The sequence below is a fragment of the Anser cygnoides genome, chromosome 11 (assembly GCF_040182565.1).
Source record: "Anser cygnoides isolate HZ-2024a breed goose chromosome 11, Taihu_goose_T2T_genome, whole genome shotgun sequence".
In the NCBI taxonomy this organism is placed as follows: Eukaryota; Metazoa; Chordata; class Aves; order Anseriformes; family Anatidae; genus Anser; species Anser cygnoides.
Window position 1 is genome coordinate 6,940,463 of NC_089883.1, and position 21,932 is coordinate 6,962,394.

General features: G+C 45.2%; 1 long non-coding RNA gene across 2 annotated transcripts in view; it reads right to left on the bottom strand.

The window, feature by feature from the left end:
• LOC106036460 (uncharacterized) overlaps positions 1–17,380 on the bottom strand; it is a 52,031-nt gene extending 34,651 nt beyond the window's left edge. Inside the window, exon 1 of one of the 2 annotated variants that reach the window (XR_010834061.1) lies at positions 17,224–17,380. This is a non-coding gene — a long non-coding RNA (uncharacterized lncRNA). The remainder of the gene's footprint in view (positions 1–17,223) is intronic. The other variant, XR_001207309.3, reaches the window with a different exon arrangement.
• Positions 17,381–21,932: the final 4,552 nt, after the last annotated feature.

The following is a 21,932-nucleotide window of genomic DNA, read 5'->3' on the forward strand; positions in this document are numbered from 1 at the left end:
ATAAACTACACAAGATTGTGGATACAGTCTGGGGGCTGCCCAGAACTGCCCTATTCACTGACAAAGTAAAAAGTCACACAATAGATATAAGCTGAATGGAAAGTCCCCACTTATTCCCCAGGAAGAGGATTCTGAGCTCAACACACCTTCCCGTAAAGCTGGAATTTGCTTTGCAGTGCTAGAGGCAGGCAGAAGTGAAACAGTGATAAGAGCCTCCACTGAAATGAATGGAAAGTTCCTGGTGGCATTAGTGATGCTGCATTAACACAAACTTCAGGCTTGCTCCCCCACCCTCCACCCCCCTTTGTACACCCAAAATAGCTATAGGAAGTAGAAGAAACATGACTCAAAGAAAGACTTTTCCTCTTAAGGCCTGGCTTCCTTCCTTGAACAGTTGGGAGAAATTTCAGCCAAACATCTACAAGTGAGGGGCTTTCTTTGAATTTCTTCTGTTGTTAGGAAAAACTCCTCCAAAACCCTGTGGCCTCTACAGCAGACATCCTGGGTCAGACAGGTCACTCCTGGAATACAGGATCTCGCTGCTTTAGGATGCTATTTTATTCAGGAAAGCAGGATGTGAAGTCTACTCTATCCTTTTACTCTTAAAAAAAAGAGCAAGGACTTGAGGTTTTGGTCCTTGAAAGATGTCCTGGCACAGGAGTTAAGTTTAGCCATTTAAGCCAGCATATCTACCACCCACATGACCTGTGTCAGCTACACATCCTATTATTTAGCGTGTCACACAGGACATATTCCAGGATGGAAACGTGTTTTTTTCTTTTCTGAGCTAATTATTGTAGCTAAATGGGAGGTTTAGCTTCCCGTTTCACCACAGTGCTACTCTTTTCAGTGCTCAGCCTTCAGGAGGTGCCTGACATGGTGGGAAGGTGGGAAAGAGCCTTTGTGTGAATGGGAACAGCTTAAAAACTCATGTTAATTTCTGTCTGGACACTGACAGCCCCTCTCACAGAACAAACACCCTTTTTTGTGCAAAAAATTTCTTGCTACTCCCTGAAAGCAAGCACAGAGTGGGAGAGGATTCCAGCACTTTCTGATCAGCTCACACAGGCAGTGAGGGGTATCCTGGTCTGTACTGCACGTGGCTGCCCAACAGAAGCACAAGGGAGCAGGAGCTGCACGATGCTGGTGTTTGCAGCTAGGCCTGAGCACCCTTCCCAGGGCGTGCAACAGATTCAGGCAAATCCACCGAAGGAAAAGCCAGGAGTGGGATCTTACAGCAGGATTTGAAACTTCAAGGCTGCAGCAGTTCAAGGGTTTTTAATGGACCTTTTTAGGGGTAGAGATTGTTTTGGTGGAAAGACCATCATTGCTGATGAATTACTAAAACATATCCTTTTGCCAAAGACAACATTCCTGTACTGGAAACTTATCAAAATCTAAGTGAGGAATTTTGGGAGAAAAGTTAAAAGCCCTAAAACCGTGGCTTGAAAGAGCTCAGATGAAGACAGATCACATTTCCACATTCATGCAGTATTTCAACATCAGTTACAGGGTTCTCCCACTCCTCTTTCCAGACAACTAACTCCTTTCTCTGTTTATTACTTCTGGTGCCAGTTCTCCCCCCAGCCAGGCTAGGAGGCACGGTGCAGGGAAGCCCGAGCTGCCCCAGAGGAGCAGGCAGCCAGGGGCAAGGGCTGACACATCTCTGCCCCAGGAATCCCCAGACTTTGCATCTTCTGAGACTGAGCAAATGATGATTTCCATAGGCATGCCAAATTCCCCATAAATTAAAAGCAGGGAGCATGCTGTTCCAAGGGCTCTAATCCACCTGGATGAACGAGACCAAGGAGAGTTACCCCATAGGAATGAGAAGTGCTCTTTCCCATTTTCTCAAGGTGATACTGCCCCTTTTCTCATCTGCTCTGTGCCTGTGGGCTCCTCACCTCTGCCAAAGGGCAGCATTTCTTTAAATGTTACATCTATAAACACATGCTACCAACCAAATTTATTTTCAAAAACTAGGTAAGAAAATCTCCCTGAAAACAAAAAAAAAATCAGGAAAGCCTCATACTAAAATCACAGCCATCACTCCAGTCTTAGTTTATTTGCCCCTCGAGATCTTGAGCACAAAGATGCTGTAAACAAAACATCACGTTATTCAAGCTTAGAAAGCCTCGAGGCCATTATGAGCCACCAGTAATCATGGCAAAGCTGGATCATCATAAAATGTGCCCAAAAGACACAATAAAAGGCCTAGCGAAGGACACCAGAGGGAACCCTGAGTCTTGCTTTTCCAAAGCTGAGGAGTCTCTGGGACGATAAGTGGTAATGTTATTACCCAGAACAAACCCAAAGCCCTTGCCTAACTCTGGTAATGACCATTGTGTGATTCACAGGGTATCTCACAGGCTGTGACACAGCAAGGTCACACTGGATTGAAACCATGCTTCTAATTGCAGCACATTGTCACTTGACAGCAGGCACAGGTCCTCCCAGAATAGCAAAGCATCAGCTAGTCCCAGGTGCCTGTCCCTCTGGGAGGTGCCAGTCTGTTGGTTGAGCTGGGTGAATCCAATCTATTTACCCTGAAATCATCAACTTCACTGGCATCAAGGAACACACCTGATGAACATGCACAGGTAGCTGCCTTGCCCTGGAGCTTGGGGGTTTGGCTTTCTGTTCCCTACAGCAGGCCACTTCCAGCCATGATGCCAAGGTATACAGCCAGAGCTGCAACAGCTTAATATCCAGTTTAATTCTGTATTCGTCAGTGCACTTGAGATGTTTAAGCCATTCACTGTTTCATAAAGCATTTAAGCATGTCCTATATGGGATGAGCCATCAAGTTGTCAGCTGAAGAATGTATTTTTCAACACACTGAGCACTCAGTAGGCTCTAGCTGAAATAAAGCTTTTAGAACAAGTTTTGTCCCTTTACTTCTATATAGTGAACGGGCAAAGTCATGGGAAGCCTATTGGATTTCACTATTCAAGAGTTCTGGGGCATGGGGGAACACCACCAAGACAATCTGACAAATCTGTAGGAAGTGTTCTGCCTCTGCAAGAGTGGACTTCCCTGTTCTAAAGGGCAATGTGAACTGGTAAACTGGGAAGAAAAACAAAAAGCAAAATTATCTTTTACCAGGCTTTAGACATAGCAAGTTCACCCCAGCCTTCACTCCTCATTGTGCGATCAAGTCTAGCATGGGCCATTTCCAGAAATTACATCTTCCAGCCACCTCATTCTCTTAATGAGCATACCACAGGGTGATGGACCTTTATAGAGGAATATTTCCCCCAAGATGCTGCCTCTCCAACTAAGTAGGTCCTATTCACTCTAAATGCCAGGTGGGTAAAATACCCTCTGAATTATATTTGTCACTATCAAACAAGACAGTATTTGCACACAGGAATAAAACAAAATTATCTTTTCATATGCTTGAAAAGGATGTTCCACATCAGATTATTTTATCTTCATTATTCCAAGTTAGAGAATTATGTAAATACTAATTTAGAGAACCCAGAGGATGCTGAAGATTCAGTTTAATGATTTGTAATGGTTTAATTGGACTGTAAGCTAGCCCCTGCAGGGAGTTGAGCACAGGTACAAGTATATACTTCATGTCCCTACCAAAAATGTCTAATTGTCTGCTTTTGCTTAAGCAGCAGCTTCTAACCTCCCCCAACAGCACAGCAGTTTCATATTTGAGTATGAAGATGATTAAGTTTTGGCTAGGGAATGCCTCTAGCCTGGGGTGGACACAGGCACTCAGAGACAGCAGAACCCAACTGCAGAGAATTCACCACGAGCAGACCTTAAAGACAGGTATGGGGGAAATGCTATTAGCCATGAGAAAGAAAAAGTCATGGCTCAATTACTCACTTTTTTTGTATAAAAGATGCACATGGCAGCTTAGGAAAGCAGGCAGTGCAGGAACATGTAAAACCTAGCAGTTTCTGTAGATTTATCCAGAATTTTGGAGATGTGCCTTGTGAAGGATGGCTTGACAGGAGCTACCTGAAAACACACCTAGGTAAACATTTCCTCAGATGCTGGTTCAACCGATCTATAAAATCTTTACCTCTCCAGTGGAAGCAGCAGGGACCTCAAACTACTGAAGCAGGGACTCAGCCTCTGAGCAGAGGGTCCAGCCGCACAACAAAACCCTCTGCTGTCCCTCCCAGGGAGAACAAACAAGGCAAGGAGCTAAATTACTGCAAAGGGCAGCAGGTGTCCAGAGGAAAAGAGGCCAGAGAACCTGAGATTATTTCTGCAGCAAGACTAACTAGCTTGACAAATGAAACATAATGGAAAGTGCAGACTCCGCTCCACTCCTCATCCACCTCTTCTCTGGTCATTTCACTCATCCTTCTTCCTCTTGAGAAAATAAAATGAAATGCATATTTTACTGTAAGCTTCTTTACAGTGCAGGCTGCAAGAGGCTGGAGGGCTTGCCTAGGGGGAATAAGCTAACCAGCATTTTTTTTTTTCATCCTTTAATTCCAAAAGCCAGGGACTTTCATTTTCAATTTCCTTTTATCCAGGGCTTTTCATTATGCTCAGGTTGCTTCTCCACACCCTTTTATTAAGTGACAAGTGTGTGCTGGAAGGTGACGGACACCATGTGTATTCCTGATGCTGGAAAGAAACACCAAAACCTGCTCTGCATATGTACAGAAAGAGCCCCTTGCAAACAAAGATCTTGATGAGTTACTGGACTGTTTGATGGGGCTCAACTTGGTATTGAACCATACAGATAGGCATCTCATTGCTAAATGTGATTAAAGCAACCACCAGAAGCATCAAGGCTAGCAAGAGATCAGATACCTGATTATCTGTACACTAACCAGGTTTTATTGAGCAGAAAACAGATCCGGCAGTTTTCTGGCTGTTGGTTTTATGGGACTTCATTACCCCCTACTTCCATCAGCAGATGCAATATTTTACTTGGTTAGATGGTATCTTACTTGGACAGGACAAAAACTATGTCATAAGAACGCAGGATCGGGTCCTTGACTGTCTGACCATCTGCAACGCTTTTCTTTTCAAGCCATCCATCTCTGTAAGTACACATTATCACAAAGTATAGGTTATGCTGCTCCCATTTCAGCCAGGCTTAGATGCCTCCAGACCTTCACACCGGGCAATTACAGCACACTCCGCCCAGGAAGGGCTGACTGCCTCCCTTACCAGAAGTACTAACTTGATAGCTTACTCTTCCAAAAAGAAGACACTGCCATAACGGTTTAATACCATACATTATACCTATCCTCATATTCATCGATAGCCAGGCAGACCTGGTCTGGTAACCTCACATTTGACTCAAAAGCACCTAGAGAAGCCCCACTCTAAATTCCTGTGACTGATTGCTGGCTCTGAACTGGAGTGTTGACAGAGGACTATCACCCACTGCAGTGCCATAAGATGTCACACGGATATGCCACCACCTTCCTGTCGGTCCTGACTGGCAACAATTTTCCATATCAAGTGGGTTAACCATCAGTTAACCTCATATTTTGAGATGTTTTTTCTAAATATCAGTCCTCTTCAGCTTATTCCACTCAAGAAGGATTTGCAGGCAGGTTTTGAAGTGGCACAATATTAGAAGCTCTCAGAGGTCAGACAACTCTGCTGAGACACCTAACCAGCAAGTATGACCCCTGGGGAAGAACCACTTGAGAAAAAGCACAGTAGATGGTTAGTTTGGATGCACCAGGTAGCCTGACCTTGCACAGCAACTACATAGAATATTTAAATACTTTATATGTACAGCTAATACATACATGCAATCATACAATAAAAGCAATTTGAAGGTGATTATTGCATTTCACCACAGGTTCAGGTTACTCAAAGGTCAGCATCAAGTGCTATTTCTACAAACTCCCAAGCACAGCATAAAGATGCAGAGGGCAATTCTTTGTCATCTTCCCCCATAATCCTCAAAAATATTACCTTGCAAGGTCATCATGCAATTATTTGAGGAAAAAAGGAAGCTGTAATCACTTTACATTTCCATGAATGGAAGATGCATTACATCTATTATTTTACATTTAAACAATTGAATATGTGAACAGCTAATTACTGTGATATATTGAAAGCATCTGTAGCCCCAAACCTGCAATTCTTTTTTTGAATTAACTTAAAGAAGGAGACTTACTACATGTGAAGTGTTTAATTCCTTTTGTTTTTCACTTTAAATATGCCTTGGCTTATTGTAAATTGAGGACAACATAACTTAAGTCTAGAAGCTCTTAACTTAAAATATTTCAGCCAGAATATTGAAAAGTCCATGGAAAACCTGCGTTTTTTAGACCATCAGTAACACAGGCTTCAGTATAATGTCAAGTGCTAGATGGAGAGATTAAGATGCAAGGACAAAGGAAAGACACCATCAAGCATACAGAAATGTGTGCTGCTTTCCAGCTCTGCTCTCCTCCATCTCCCAGGGCTCTGACCCTGTTCAATAAAGCAGAAGAGCCAAACCTAGCCTAAGCACCTGGCTCCATGCTGCAGTCAAGCCAGGAGCATTTTCACTCTAGATTCCCTTGAAGACAGCCATAATAACCCCGTGCAAACAAGCAGGCTAGAAGCGGAGCTGCTCAGCAGCCAGATTGTCTTGTACTTGCTTTCAGCTCTGTTACAGGCATCACACCCAGGAGCTGAGTAGCAAGGAAAGAAACAAATGCAGTCAACTGATTCCTGCTATTAATTTTCAGAATATAAATTCTAAATCATTAAGTCAATGGGTATAACCTGTATAAACCCATTATGACAGATCAGAACAAGACCAAAAAGACTGGCATAAACTGACATCTTCCATCCATTACATCACAAAGGCAGGGGCTTGTCAAAAAAAATAATACCCCAGATCTCCACAGCACAGGATCTACTCTACTTTGCAGGGAACCCAAGTCATCCCCAAAGCCCCCATTACCTGCACTGATCATCCCCTCCTGGGGTCTGTAAGCCCCAGAGGGAAGCCTTTTAAATTGAAATATACTGGCTTCACTAGAAGATGGAGGACAACCACTTTCTTGTGCAGCCCTGCCTCTCCTGTGTGAGCCTTTAATTGCCTACCAGTCTTATTGAGCTTCTGACCAAGCAGAAACCAAGGTACAGAGGGAAAACGCTGTCCTACAAGCATTACATTAAGTACAACAGGGACTCTAAGATCCTCACTTATCACAGAGCACTGAAGTATAGCCGTTAATTCACCAGGGTTCGGTGGCTGCACATTTGCCCTGATTTCTTCTAATAGAGGCCAGCATGGCTGCATTTCAGGGAGCAATTGACTGAAATCAAATGAGGGATAGTCCATTTTTCCATATCAGATCAAACCCTTGACCATTCTTGCTTAAGAGCAAAGCTGCTCACTGATTCAGACTCCCGATATTTCGTTAAACACTCACAATGCACCGTTTTGCAGTGTTCCGGCTGGGGCAAACCAGCCCAGCAAGGCAGTTCCCTGAAGCATAAGATTTGATTAACCTCATTAGCTTGCCTTGCAGAGCTGCAAATGTTGTTAGACATCATGAGGTTATCCAGCCCTGTTTAAAACCCAACTGTAGTATTTGGCCTGGTGACCTCCCCCAGCAACAAATTCCTCAAGTAAAGTGAGCCACCACTGCCAGCAGCCCCCATGGGCTCCCAGTCCTCCTCCCAGCCAGCAGCTGCTTGCGTTTCACCTTTGGGAGTTCAGGGCTTCCTCCATCTCTGCACCTTACCCCAGCCAGGCCAGACTGACCTCCGCTTCAGGCCTCAAAAACCTGAAATAGTCCAGAGCAGCTTTAAAGATATTGATATATTGCTGCTGCCGATCTACATCTGTAAAGCTGTCTACAGACTCCAAGCACTTAAAAGCTAAAAACTGATGAATTAGAAGTATTTAGTCCTCTCCTCAAGTTATGCAACATTATTGTGGCTGATGATTAGGAAACATAGGATTATATCTGCATGCACATCCAGGAAAATACATTTTTATGCAGCACATAAACCAGAGAACATGACTACTTTATTACAAAGGTAGCTGGTCCACTGTTTGTATTCATTACCAGCAATCTTCAGGTCTGCCAGTCTAGGTCAAGACCCAAGCAGGTGCTTCAAGAAGCAAAGCAACAGACCTTGTCTGATAGCTGGGAAGTTTCTAACCTAAAGAAAAACACCAGAGGTAGAAAACAGCAGCAAAATAGCCACAGGGCTGCAAGAGCTAACACCACTCACAGTGGGATGGCTCCAAATGATGTGGAGGCATTTTCTCCCCATCTTGCTGATTTTCATTCCATCAGCCACCCCACTGGTTTGCATCGGATGCTCCTTTGGGCCCCTCTAGAGCCTGCCTGTTGCTTACCCTGAGTCACAGCAACAATAAGCATTCAAAGTCCTTCTGTTGGAGGCACACACCTAATCAATTACAGCAACATCACCCCTCTTAATCAAGGTTAATTTCTGCAGGTAACATTTTTCTCTGTTGGAATATTGTCAGATGTTTTTAGATCTCCAATTTTATATAAATTTAGCCTCCAAATTCTCAAGGAGAGAGTTGCTAAGGTAACCAGAGCCAGTCATATTGCTGTATGTTCTCCCCATGGAGCTTCATTAGGGTCAATCAGTCATTTCCAGGGTAATAGAATATGTGGCTTCCTGAGATAAGGATGCATCTTTCTATGGTGACAGAACATTTTTATTAAGCGTTAACCCCCTCACCCTCTTAAAGAGAGGGCACTGACCCTCTAACTTGCAATCCTTTGCCTCATTTCTCAGGTATTTGGAAGACTAGTTAGCAACTAAGGCCAAACCAGAGGAAGTCAGCACAACTGGGGTGCGACAGCTTTAACAGTAAGGCTGGGAGTGGTATGGGCAAGGATAACTTCTGCTGGTAAGGGACCCAAAGCAACATTATCTGCCAGTAACCAGGCACAAAGCCTGCATCTGAAACTGATCTGACCTGCCTGAGTTAAGGGTTTGGTTTTCCTTTTGTGCCAGTATAGACATGAGTTCAGACTCAGCAGGTAGTCCGTATCTGAACATCCCTGTCTTTCAGATCCAAGAACTGTTTCACACCAGCTCATAGGATTTATTAGGAGCTACTTTGGAAGACTATTTGGATCAAACTGCTAGTATCAGCCCAATTCCTAAAGACAAGACTCTGTTCTTTTCCCCAGGACCTAGAAACCTCCCTAACTTCAGATAGCTGGAAATATCTGCTGAAAAACACCTTCTTTGGTCAAAAAGGCCCAGTTTTCTTAACTGTCACTGTATCTGATTGACTATTAAAGCTAGTATCAGTACATATTCCATATCCATGCTGTTTTCCAAGCTCCATTTTCTCTGAAGCTTCCCAGCCAGCCCTAAGAGAGCCCCACTGTACCTTCTGCTGGCTCCTTCAGAAGGACATCTAATGTTCAAGTGAGCCATGCTCCCTGACCTGTCTTCTCAGCTGATGCCTCCAGCATGGACCTGATCCAGTTGTCCACCAACTGAGCTGTTATCCACTAACAGGAGCAATACTTTCATCCCTGTGCCTCCTCCTAAGCAAGAGTATCAACAGCATCTGAGCAGGACCTGACTCAACTTCACCTTATGTAAAGGGTTTCTGATTAGCATTAAGAAAATACGTTTGCTGCAGATGCACTGACATTTTTGAGCAGCTCCCTGTGCATCTCAGTCTTCATATCCAGCAGGGCTCCTCCAAAGTCCTGGCTGTGCTCAGAAGCATGAGACACCAGAAACCCAAAGGAAATGCTTCCCCCTTTCCTCCTCCATTAACCTCTTTGGTGGTTCCTCTGTGATGCAGAACAATATGGTTACACCTCAACGCTCCGGCTCTCCTGAACATCATGTCTATCTTATTAAATAATGGATAGAAAATTGCAGCCAGGAAGGACAGCATCTGTCAGCTGATACCGTATTTATTGTTTTCCCTTGAAAGAGCATTATTGTAATCCTGCAGCAGGTTCACTTACAGATAAACAAGTTTTAAATAAAAGAGGCAGGATCCTTTGTGCTGAAGAAGCAAAGACAGCTGGCCACTTGTGTATGTTTTGTCATAAGATTTTTCTTGCTGCTATCTTTTCTTATCCCATTAAGAAATATATAATTATGTGAATTTGAATAAGATCCATGACATTATAATCACAATAATGGTTTGAAATGCTTGAAAAAAAGCAGCATTTGCAACACATAGGTATTTAATGACCATCTGAGTAATAATTCAGCTTCTTTCAGCATGAATTCACATTTCATGCAAGCACAGAGATCAATGAAATTCAGTGCAATCACCACACATTTACATCTGCTTTGCATTTTGTTCTTTAAAATAGATATGTAGGGCATGAACACGCATTTGAATATGAAGAGAGCAGTGCTGGGTAACACCTAGGCAAAAAGCAAAATGGGCAAGATGTTTAATTTTGGAAGTTCTGGGGACATAATGCTCACTTTGTTGGGTTTTCTTCCCCTTCTAACATCATCTCTTGTCTCCTAAAATGGAATCTGCTTGAGCAGCTTGGAGATCTGGGGAGGAGATTTCATGGGAAAACATTGAGAAATACCGTAACGCTGCCCTGCCTCAGGATCCAGACTGTTTGAAGGCCTGGAATTGTTCAGTCATCTCTGAGGAGAGAAGATGGTCAGGCCAGTGTTAGGGAGGAAACCTGCACCCCAAATCAGAGGGCTGAACGCCAGCTTCCCTCTGACTGAGGTTGCAGGGTGTCTACAAGGGTGGAGCTGAAGCTCCATTCCAAGGGCCTCAGAGTCCATTTACCTCTGCAATGTCCCCTCCTGGACATGGTAAGTCGCAGGTGTACATTTGCAGGAAAAAAGGATAATTCCTCACCTCTCCCCTCTGACCTCCCTGCTCCGCTTGCACAACACCACCACGGGTCCGGCCCTGCAGGAGAATCAGTACAAACCCAAGCTGCCCTGCTGGTGCCCATCTGCCAGCCCTGCAGCTGCTGATCTTCCTGCTCCTCCTCTCCTGGCACCACAGCTGCAGTTATTTTCTCCAGGCCAGGGCATCCAGTTGTGATGCTTGGTTTGAGCAAATATCCCCCCATCCTTCCTCACTAAACAGAGCCAATGCACTGGCAACATCCCCCTCGCTGTGGTTTAGGGAAGACACTTTCATCAAATTACATCACTTTAAGCCTTCCACTTACCACCATTCTGCCCCAAAATATGAGGCAGGGCTGGCAAGATGTGGATGTAAGCTAACATCCATTTCTTTCATCTTCCCAGGGGAGAAAACCAAAGAAAGCTGGAGGCATCTTCCTCATCATCACCCATACTAATGAGCATTTAGCATTCAAAGCTTGACTGGTGTGTCAGCTGAAGCTACACACAGCTCAACTCAAATAGAAAGGCCCTGCAAGCTGCAGGGAAGATGCTCAGAGCCCAGGCTCCAGGGGAGTGCCTCTCCATTAGTAATCATTAAGCACTGAAGGAGGAAATTAGAAACAGAACCTGTTCTGCTTTAGTCATCTTTGTCAAATTCCCTGGTACAATGACTACCCAGGTTTTTCTTCAGCTTCTGTTCATCAGCCCTCCACTAATCTCCAGACAAGCACATAGCCCTGCAAATACACAGGCATGGAAATGCTGGGCAGGCTGCAGCTGCTTGTAGAGCCATGGGGAGCAGTTTCCTAACCTACACCCTCCAGGACTGTCCCCTTCAAGAGCATGCAATGGCTTCTCTGCTTTGCAAGTCAGAACTTCCTTCTAACAATGGAAAAAATAAAGCAATAAGGCAGCAAATTAACCCCCTGCAGAAAAACTGTGTTCCTGGGTCTGAACATCTGCCTTAGCTGCCTTGTGGAGCAGCTGAGAGGTACTGTGAGCATCATTAGAGTCAAAAGCACTGTGGTGTAAAGCTGCTTGATTTGGGAGCTCCGTGGAGGATGCGAGATCACAGCTGACATTTGAACCATTGCCCTTCGGTGGAGGAGGACATCTCACTTCATATCTTGCTTCGTACCCACCAGCACCTCCCATTTCTCTTGCTTAGGTCTCAGTTCCCAGAGTCCCCCCGCCTCTGGTATTCCCTCCAGGATCTCTCACCTCAGCTGCCCTCAGACACCACACACCTTGGCTGACTGTTGTGAACCTTCGGAAACTAGGACTTCCATGCACCCAGGTCACCCTCCCCTGCAGACACCTCATTTCCACTTAACTACAGGCTGCCTGCTGCTAGGCTGATCTCTGCAGCTTTTTCATCAGCTGTAATGATAGCTGTTCTTGATAAGAAAGGAATATAGAATAGAAATGCACTAAAAAGTACAAGTTCAATATAAAATACACACTTATTTCTACTCTCAGACCAACCTCTAACAAAGCCTTGGGACAATAGGATATTCTTTGCAGCTCACAAGTAACAAAGCCCGTGATAATGATGCAATTGACATCTGTTATCTTAGCACCCATCAAAAGTTTTTTCCAGCAGTTGATTCAATACAAAAAGAAGTCATCTCTAACTGCAGCTATGCTTGAAAAGCTAAGAAAAGTGTGAAAAATCTAGTGGTTTTTGCCATGTGCAGACAGGCTTCCTGATGTGATACAGAAGCTAAGGTAACAGAATTAAAGTAAAGGCATAGGAGAAAATGTTTAGGGAAACTTGCATTCCCTCTTCTCTCTCTCCAACGAGGGGAACTTGTTCATTGTGTTTCACTTTTCAGATGTGGAAGCAGAACAGCATCCCACTTTCTGCAGCACTACAGATCACAAACAGCTTCTTAGGCACTGTTGCTCAGCTGGAGATTATGAACAATTCACTGACTATTTAGGATTTTGAGCATCCTTCATTCCTGCTGGAGCTAACATCATGCTGATAAGCACCCAGAAAGTTTGAAAGCTTATGCAAAACTTGTCCAAATAAGCCATCTAAAAATCCCTTGATCTGCAAACCACAGCAGGAAGACAACAGCTAAATCAGCCTTTCGTATTTTCCAACGCTCGTGTTTCTGGCTGGAATTAGGAAATGCACAGTCACAGAAACTGGTAGAGCTTGTTCTAATTCCAAAATACAAGGCCTTTTGGAATAAGTGCCACCTTAGGCCACCCTCTTGCGGCCAGGGATAGTTTTGCAGCCAGCGTCCTGCTTTCCCCTCTCCATCACACTCCAGAAGCCTGACAGCTTCCACCCCCCGGCTCGGGGAGTTACTGAACCCACCCTCCTTTGGTCCCTTTGTGGCTCTTAATTTTTTCCTGCTAGGGATTTGTGCTGTAAAATAAGTCTCCTGAGGAGATGCGTCACCGCTGGCAAAGCTACATAGGGATAAAACCAATATGTGGGGTTGATTCCTCAGGTGGAAAAAGGCAAGTAGTAAAAGTGTGGAGCAAAAAGAACAATTCCCTCCAAACATGTACTACATACTATGCCCTGAACTCACATTATTCCCGTTAACCCCAGAGCATCTACCTGCTCCTTGCCTTGGCAGATGAGCATCCACCTCAGGTGCCTGTCACCTTGCAGAATGGCAAGACTGAGCTTCCTGCACTGTCAGAGCCCCTCAGCATTGCAGGGCACTCAGCTGCTGAGCCTGAACAAGGCAGCTCAGTGACCTGATCTGACAGGAGGGGGGAGAAAAAAAGAGCACCCTTCCAGGAGATCAGTTTCTTGACCTAATTTGCCCTGAGTAGGTGAAAGGAAAGCAGGGGGATGGTGAAGCTGGGATTTGGAAGGGGGAGGTGACGGGCAGCAGCATAATCCTGGTTGGATGCAATGTTAAGTCACACCCTAAGCCTCCCTCCTCATTTGTGTTTCCTGTTTGGATGACAAAAATGCATGCCCACATTGTCACTTCATCAATGCATTAAGATTGTTTCCTGGCATCAGAAAATTCCTTCACTGTCTAAGTGCAAGGCAGAAGGTTTTTTGCTCCTTGTTCCTCTCTGCACCAAGGGTGACCCCTACCAGGACCAGGGCCCTACAAGTGGCCAGAGCTCCAGAAGAGCTGCCCCACATGGTAATGACAACTATAGGGTGCTAGTTATTCAGATCTACTCCAGAGCTCCCTAACCTCACCCTGCTCTTTTCTCATCCTCTCCCAGAGAACTTGAAGTCACATTTTTCCCCCCCCCAGAAAGTAGCAGACCTAGTTTTTCACCTTCTGTTGCACATCCTTACATACTCAACACACACAACACTTTCAAAATCTCCTTAGTCTTAAACTACACCTGAGCAGCAAAAAGCCTGTTCAGAATTTCATGAACTCTGTCTCTGCCTCCTTTTGCTGTCTTTGTGATTTAGGTTCCCTCAGACAACACAAACTTAGCTGCCTGGTTCTGCAGAGATGGATGGATCTGCTTGTAGAAGGCACAAATAGTTGCTCAGATAAAATCTTTGTCAATACTTTCTATTGTCAAATCCATCTTGCACACACAAATAAATCCTCTTGCTGCCCTTTCCCTTTGCATTATACTTTGTGTAAAGCACACACTGCTCCGTGCTTAAAAGAACTACTGAAACATGAATTTACACTTCCCAAACTTATTCCTTTAGGGAGGAGAAAATGCCTAAGTTAACAAAAGGGCTGATGTTTTATACCTCCCCTTTGATATCCTCCCAGTACAATGCAGACCAGCTGAGAGCCTGCAGAGGAGGAACAGAACAACCCTTGGCTCCCATTGTCAGGATCCCAACAAACCCAAGTTAAAGCTGCTGAGGGCAGCACCTCTGGAGAGCAGCAGGTCCAGGATTCTCCTGCTCTAGTGGAAGCAGAGGCACTGCACAGCAGCCTAACAGGGTGCTCGGCAGAGCAGAGACAGGTGTTATTTATTGCTCTGGACTCAGAAATAATTTGCTGAGCAGAGCTGTGCAGGTTATAATGAAATGCTCATCTGACTGATTGCAGCTAGCACATTTATAACAGCCGGTGGGATGTGACAGAAGCTGCCTAGGAAGGGGCTATGAGGACAGCCAGGTCTAGCTCTGATCATCCCCTCCAAACAGCTCCATGTGCAATAGCAACACAGGGCAGCTCCTGGCACCTCATTACAGGTATCTGAAATGGGGGCTGGGGTTCAACCAGATGGTCAGTCTGAATTCTAGAGCATCCCTCAAGGGGCTCCTATTAACATCTCTGAGTAAACTCAAAGGTTAAGCTGGATAGAGAAGTCTTCCCCCTTTTACAAGACGTCCAGAAGCCTTCATTGCCCCCTTCTTCCTCTGGGCTTTATTATTCAGGATGAGTAGTAGGGGTCACTTCAACAGGGAATTAATTTGGCACTGTTACATACCATCTCTGTTTGGGGCAAACAACACAGAGTAGCTGGTCTCTGGTCTGGGGGGATCACCCCTCTAAGGACTGAAGGCACACTCTTTGGGAACAGAGAGGGGGCACCCAATATATAAGCTGGGCAAGACTAGATTTGACATAACACACACTTTCTACCTCCTCCATCACAAGGAATACCTGAACTACTGAGAAAGCAGCCAGCCAGCCCATTATTTATGAGCCATCCCCAAGAGGACCATCTCCTCCTGCCTCTGTCCTCAGGGAAGTGCAACCTCTTTGCAGGAAAGAAATATTGATGCTGAGGAGCATATAAATAACTTTGGCAAAGGTCTTTGTTTTCCCCCTCAAATTAGGTACTTCACATTGCACTGATTCATTGCTGTGGTGAGGCACATATTCTCATTTTTCTTAATTATTCCTGACACATTATAAAAGCTATGAGGGTTCCCATAAAGAAACCTAAAAAGCTTTCTCCCCCTGAAGAAAATATAGTAGAAGTTCAGCAGGTCTGCAGGCTTCAGTGCCAGGGAAGGCAGGGAAGACCAAAAGGGAGCAGAAAAAGGTATTTCTGTGCCTTATAGCCCCCAGTTCCCAATGAAGACATGAGGCCTGACCTCATTTCTCCATAGCACCATGGCACAAGGAAAATATAGGAGAAGCATGGCCCTAACACCAGCTCCAGAATCATCATTGCCATGAGAAAAAACAATCAGGTAACAACAGCCTGAACAGCTTGACAAGGCACCTATCCTGATGGCGCAAGGGGCAGGGGAGCACAGAGATCCCCCAGCCTTTTGCCCATCTCGGGATCTGGGTCTCCAGGACAGAGACATCCATTCTCTGCAACCACTCTGGTCTGATGTCTCACCCAGCAGAGCAAGCACACCAGCACATCTCCCTGATGCTCAGCACTTACAGGCAGCACACTCAAATCACCTGCCCCTTCCAAGGTTTTACATCTAGCAGCTGGTCATCATTTGATCTGTTAATGCAGCTTCTATGGCTTGTTACTGGTGACAACAGAAGTAGAGCGAAACATGGCTTTCACCCTAGCTGTGACCAATGGGTTACTGGAAAGGAATAGCCAGAGAAATTGGCTGAGCAATTTCATTAGGGCACACATTAAGCACTGCTTGCTTTCTTTGCAGGAGGAAGGCTACCTTCCAAGGAAGATGTCAAAACATAGCAAAGTATATTTAAGAAGTAAAATAACCTGGAAATAGAGATAAGGCTCCTAATGTGGCAGTCTTTGAATACTCTCTAGCATTGGTGTTATCCATGCTCCACTTCCCCATGCCCTTTGAGACACAGAAGAATTCAGATCTCTAAACCCCCACCTTGTTACTTCAGTAGAGGTCAGGGCCAAACACCGTGCTGTTGTTGCAGCACCAGTACCTACAGTAAGTTATAGGCAGAGCTGTACACTTTTTCCCCTTTCATAGTATGCAGAGGTCTTTCTTTTGACCACGTGCACACACCTCACACAACAGGAGCCTAGCTAACACACAGTGTGCAAGGCCACAGGGGGCTCAAGGCTGAGTACAAGGTACTAACCCAATTTAAATCCATGCATCAAGGAGCTTTCACTCCTGTTCCGTTTGGAGCATACTCAGTGGTGGATGCAGCAGCCATCTGCCCCTCTCCTGAAACTGTTGCAGCTCACACCTCTATACATTAACAAAAAACACATCTCATTTCCACTGCTGATAATAACCTGCCCAAAAACTGCAGCACACAAGACACACACGCATCCTGGTGAGATGCCCTGCTGCAGGACAGGGCCCCCCAGTAACAGCTTATCAGTTCTCAGTTATGTGGCAGCTACTGCTGTCTCCAGATTAGCCCCCAGCAGACACTGACACCACCCTGGGCTCAGGAAAATCCTTTTTCCACCATTTTTCCTTTTCTCAGCACAGGCATAAGGCACAAATGCAGAAAGGTGGTAAGTAGCTCAACCGATATCAAGAGAGAAAAACACCTAGCCAAAACAATTTGTTAGAAAAGCTTCCAAGAATAAATGAGAGCAACTCACCAGAGCTGAAAGATTGCAGTCCTCCTAACTTCTGCCCCAGCACTCTGCCCTCCTGCTAATGCTTCATGGATCAGGGCTCTTAGGTGATTACAGGTGCCCTTACTGGTCCTTAAAAGAACTGTTGTGGGAGGTGGTTTCCTCCCTCTTTAATTGGAGAAGGCTGGGGACAGCAACTGAGATCAGTTTGCAAATGGTTGTCAGAGCAGGTTGGTTGTATTGGCCCTACTCAAACCAATTATCAAGGCAAAGAATGTGTAATGTCTGGGAGGGGGAAATAGGGGCAAGATCTGCAAGGAGAGACATTTCAGTAGGAATTGGAAGAAAGTGATTATTTCTTTCCATAAAACACTCCGAATGCTTGTGAAAATTCAATTTCTGGTTATGCTTTTTTCAAGTAAAAAATTTGCCTTATTGGAATTAGCAGGCTGGAGACACAGAGTTGGAATTTGTCTGATATCTGTCCAGAGCACCCGGGAATCTTGGGTATCTTCATGCACAGTAAATCCTGAGGATGTGACAGAGTGCCCCAGCTGGATCTCACGCACCTTCAGGAAATGTTGGATGCCATGTAGCTAGGGGCAGAGCTGGGGAAGTTTTGATCCAGAAACACCAGAATCAGACAATTTCTGTATTTCATCTTATTCTTCTCTTAGAAAATGAATGAAATATGAGTAATATAAAGAAACGGTCCTCCTTCAGTGTTTGCTCTGAATATCACAAAACCACTCTCATTTGTGAAGGTTTCTTGCCTGTAAAAATATTTGCTAAGTCCTAACTCCTGAATGATATCTATCCCAAGCCTCTTGTTCTGTGTCAGGAAAGCACCCAGACATTAGTCAATATACCAGGACCACTCGTGGTGCTGGTGCACATCCCCTCGTGCAGATGCAGGGAGGCAGTTTCTGGGACGATGCAGCCCGCAGATGGGAATGCAGATGTCCCGACGTACATCCCAGCAGGTGGGGAGCATTTACCCAGGATGCTGAAGACCTAGAAAAACAACAGCATCCAATTAATGAATTATTTCTAATAACTATAGTAGAGGCTTTCGATCAAAGGAACTTTAAAACGCTGTGCACAGCTGTATGCTAGAGACAATGAAAGAAAACAAGATAAATAAATCTTTTTAAGTTTCATTGTCTCTGCAAATGTGATTGTTGGACAAATCTCTCTGTGTGTACACATATTTTCATTGTTTACCTAGGTCTTTGGGCATTTACATTTTTAGTGGAAGACGCTTCACAACCTTGTTTGGATAAGAAAGATTTTGGCCAGACAGCTGGGCAAATACTTCACCTTGGGAAAACTGCCAGCTGATTTGCCCTGCATTCGCACCGCTGATAAGAAATAAGTTTTCATGGGCTCACTCACCATCTTAAAAGCCATCTCCAGTCCTGCAGTGCTGGTGCAGAGCTGCTGAGGAGCTGTGGGCCTGGGCACACCACAGGGTTAATGAGAAGCCAGGCTGTAAAAGCAATTGCAGCCCCTGCTAATCCCATCCACCGAGCACTAAGTCTGCTCCCAAGCTTTCCCAGCACAGCTCGTTACTGTATGTGCCTTTATATTAAAGCAGAGCTTTTTATCTTCCGACTGAATTTTTGTAGGACTCTTGAAAAGAGTGATGCTCCAAGCTGCACTGTTCAGATAAAGGCCTGGGTCTGGGCTTCTTGGAGATGCAGGATTTGGGTCCCCAGTCAGTATTCTGCCTCTCTGCAGATGCCCAAAGTGCCCCTAACCTGGGTGCCAAGGGAGGAGATCAAAGAAAGAGTTTCCAGGCAGGATGCCCTTGATTTTCTCACAATTTAGAGATGGATTTTCCTCTTCTGGGTTCCGTCCATGTTTCCTGGGGTTACCCTGGACCTCTTTAGCTAAAGTTTCTCTCAGGATGCCCTAAAATCTCCCCAACTTGTATTTCTCCTGGACATCTCCCATGCTTGTCACCCATGGGAGCCAGTTCAGGGTAGCTGTCCTCTGGCTGTTTTACACTGGTGCAGCTGGAACAACCATGCCAAGGATGGTGGTGGTCAGACCCCATCAGTACAGGAGGTACTGACGGATCCAGGACATGGGTGAGGGAACAATCCCAGGGACAGGGACCACCACTGCCCATGGCTGTTGACAGTCTCTACCCACAGCGAGCACTGGGCAGCCATGAGGTGTAATCTCATTTCTCCTTGCTCTTTCTCTCTGGCACCCCTGCCTGCTTCCCCATGGTTTAAAGCCCAGCTGGAGATCTTGTTGGGGAGGACATCACTTTTGCCTGTCCAGTGACAACAGCATCTGCATGGCTTTTGGAGCCCTGCAGGCTCTACTGCAACACCAGCATCACTTACGACAGCAACCTCATAAAAATCTGGCAAGAGGATTCATTTTGGACTCCTCTGAAGTTAGACCTAGTGCCTTTCCTTTGTAATTCTCTGCAAGTAGCGAAGGTAGGATGACCTATGGTAAAAATGTTTTGAAAAGGCAATCCTGTGCTTCTTTCAGCCTGCCTGGCCACGGGCAGCATCAGGCAGCCTCAGGAAGATGTTTGCCTTCAGTGATTTCCCCACCTCTCTGCACACGCAGCGGAGCTGGATGCTCAAAACATATTTTTTTTTCCAACCTATTCCCATACCTTCTGATTTTTTCCTAGCCCTGACTGGAAATGATGGCTTTTTTTTCTCCCCACTAAGTATTTCATTTATTCTAACAAGACGTGGATTGCATTTAATTGTTTATCTGAACTGAAGCTGTAAACTGTTCAAATGATTCATGCATTAATATTCAAGGTGAATACTGCTTTCACACATTGCCCTGCGCAGAACAAGGATGCGCATGTTATTTTAATGAATCAATAATTACCGCTCATAAAATACTTTGAAGGTATAAAGCGGTACACCACTGTATACAAGATTCTTATTTTAGGCTGTTTCATTTAATTCAGTGACGAGCACCAGAGTTTACACGCAAAAGGAAGGTGCATCTGCAGAACACGCGGAGTTCGTTTCTGCTGCCCTATGCAGACAGCGATGCGCTAGAGCTCCATGGGAAGAGGCAACACAGCAGCACGCAGCAGTGACCGGTTCCTGGGGAGCATTTCGCCAGCCCTGAGAGTTTGCAACCTGTGAATATCTTCGTTTGGGCCCAGCAGTTTCCCCCCAAAACCCTGACTACTTGCTGAGGCACGATGCGGTGCAGCTGGGCAGCCGAGCATCCTGCCTCAGCCCCCCTTCCCCTGCCCCTGCTCGCTCTGCACGCTTGGTGCCGGGGCCCCTCCGTGTTCTGAACAATTCTTCATGAGAAAAAGGCCACAGAGTCAGTGCCGGGAACATGGGGATTGAATGACGAAAGCCCCATTGAACCGACAGGAATTTTGCCTTTCATTTCAGCGTGGCCAGGATTTACCCACAAGAAAAGAGGGGAGAGTTTCTCAGATTTCATTCAGTTTGGATAAGTACCAACAATTTGTTTGGTTATCCCAGAGCCTTTTATCTGCAGTAAATACCCGAAGAAAAGGCCTTTGAGCAGACAGATTGAGAGGGTGTTAAATAAGTTGTTACCCTTTTGCTTATTCTGAGTGCAAGTAGCCAGTTTTCATTGATGGAGGCTTTACAAGGCTGCCTACATTAGATCAAGAAGAAGTAAATTGCATCTGAGACTTTAATGACGGAAATTTAACATGCTGCTTATGGCTTACCCTGGCCGAGCCAGCAGATCGATGCACGAGGGTCATGCATTATTTCAGCTGAAGAACTGTTGACAAGCAGTGCTGTCGAGTTGCAGAGGAGGATTCGAGAGACATACCTACAGAAATAGCTGCCGGCAAGGAACGTTTTTCCTTTACCAAAACACACAAAAACCTGATACAGAGAGGTCTCTGCTGCAGTGAAACTTCACCTCGTGACTTCTCACCTTCAAAAGTCTCTGCTTTTTGCTCAGGACAGACTCCTGTGCAATGCAAACAGCGGTCTGGTTTCAGCGTAATTCTCAGTGCTCATGCCAGAGAGGTTTAGTAGCAGCCACGAGACTGAATCAATATTTGCAACAATTACACGGAACTTTACCTTCAAGCTTTCTGAGTTCAGCCGTCTTTTAAATCTGGCAGAAATAATTCTCCAGCATCTACCCGCTGGTTTTTAGCAGTAGACTTGAACAAACGGCCCTGGCAAGTGGGCCAACAGTCCTGTCCCTGCTACTCATGCAAATTTGACTCAGGATTTACATGGGGCCACACCAAAAAAGTAGTAAAAGTGTTCTGAGAACCTGAAACACCCAGTATCGTTTGAGCCCTGTACTCTGAGCAGCAAATACTTCAAGGCAGCAAATTTATTGCCCTTAAAAGAACTTATGGTTGATGGTTCATGAGTGTTTAACGAGTCTCCTATACGGCAATTCTTTCTCTGGCAGGATATCGATCCAGCCTTTCTGCCAGTTCCTGTACCAGTATAGTTACTGCCACAATTACTGCTACAGCAGTAAAATTTCTTGAACGGACGTTCATGCTCTGCAAGGTGGAAATGCAGGGCCGTGTCTGCTCCTTCCCAGCAAGCATCCATCAGTCTCTCAGGAAGCAGAGAGCTTTGAACATTTCTGGAGCTGCAGACTGGATTTTCAAAATTGGATGTTAAGAACAACAAAAAACACAGAGCAAGCAGGAAAGGAACAGAATTCATTTTTTGGTCTCACACTAACCAGTGTTCACTTCTTCGAGGTACAGAAATCTCTTC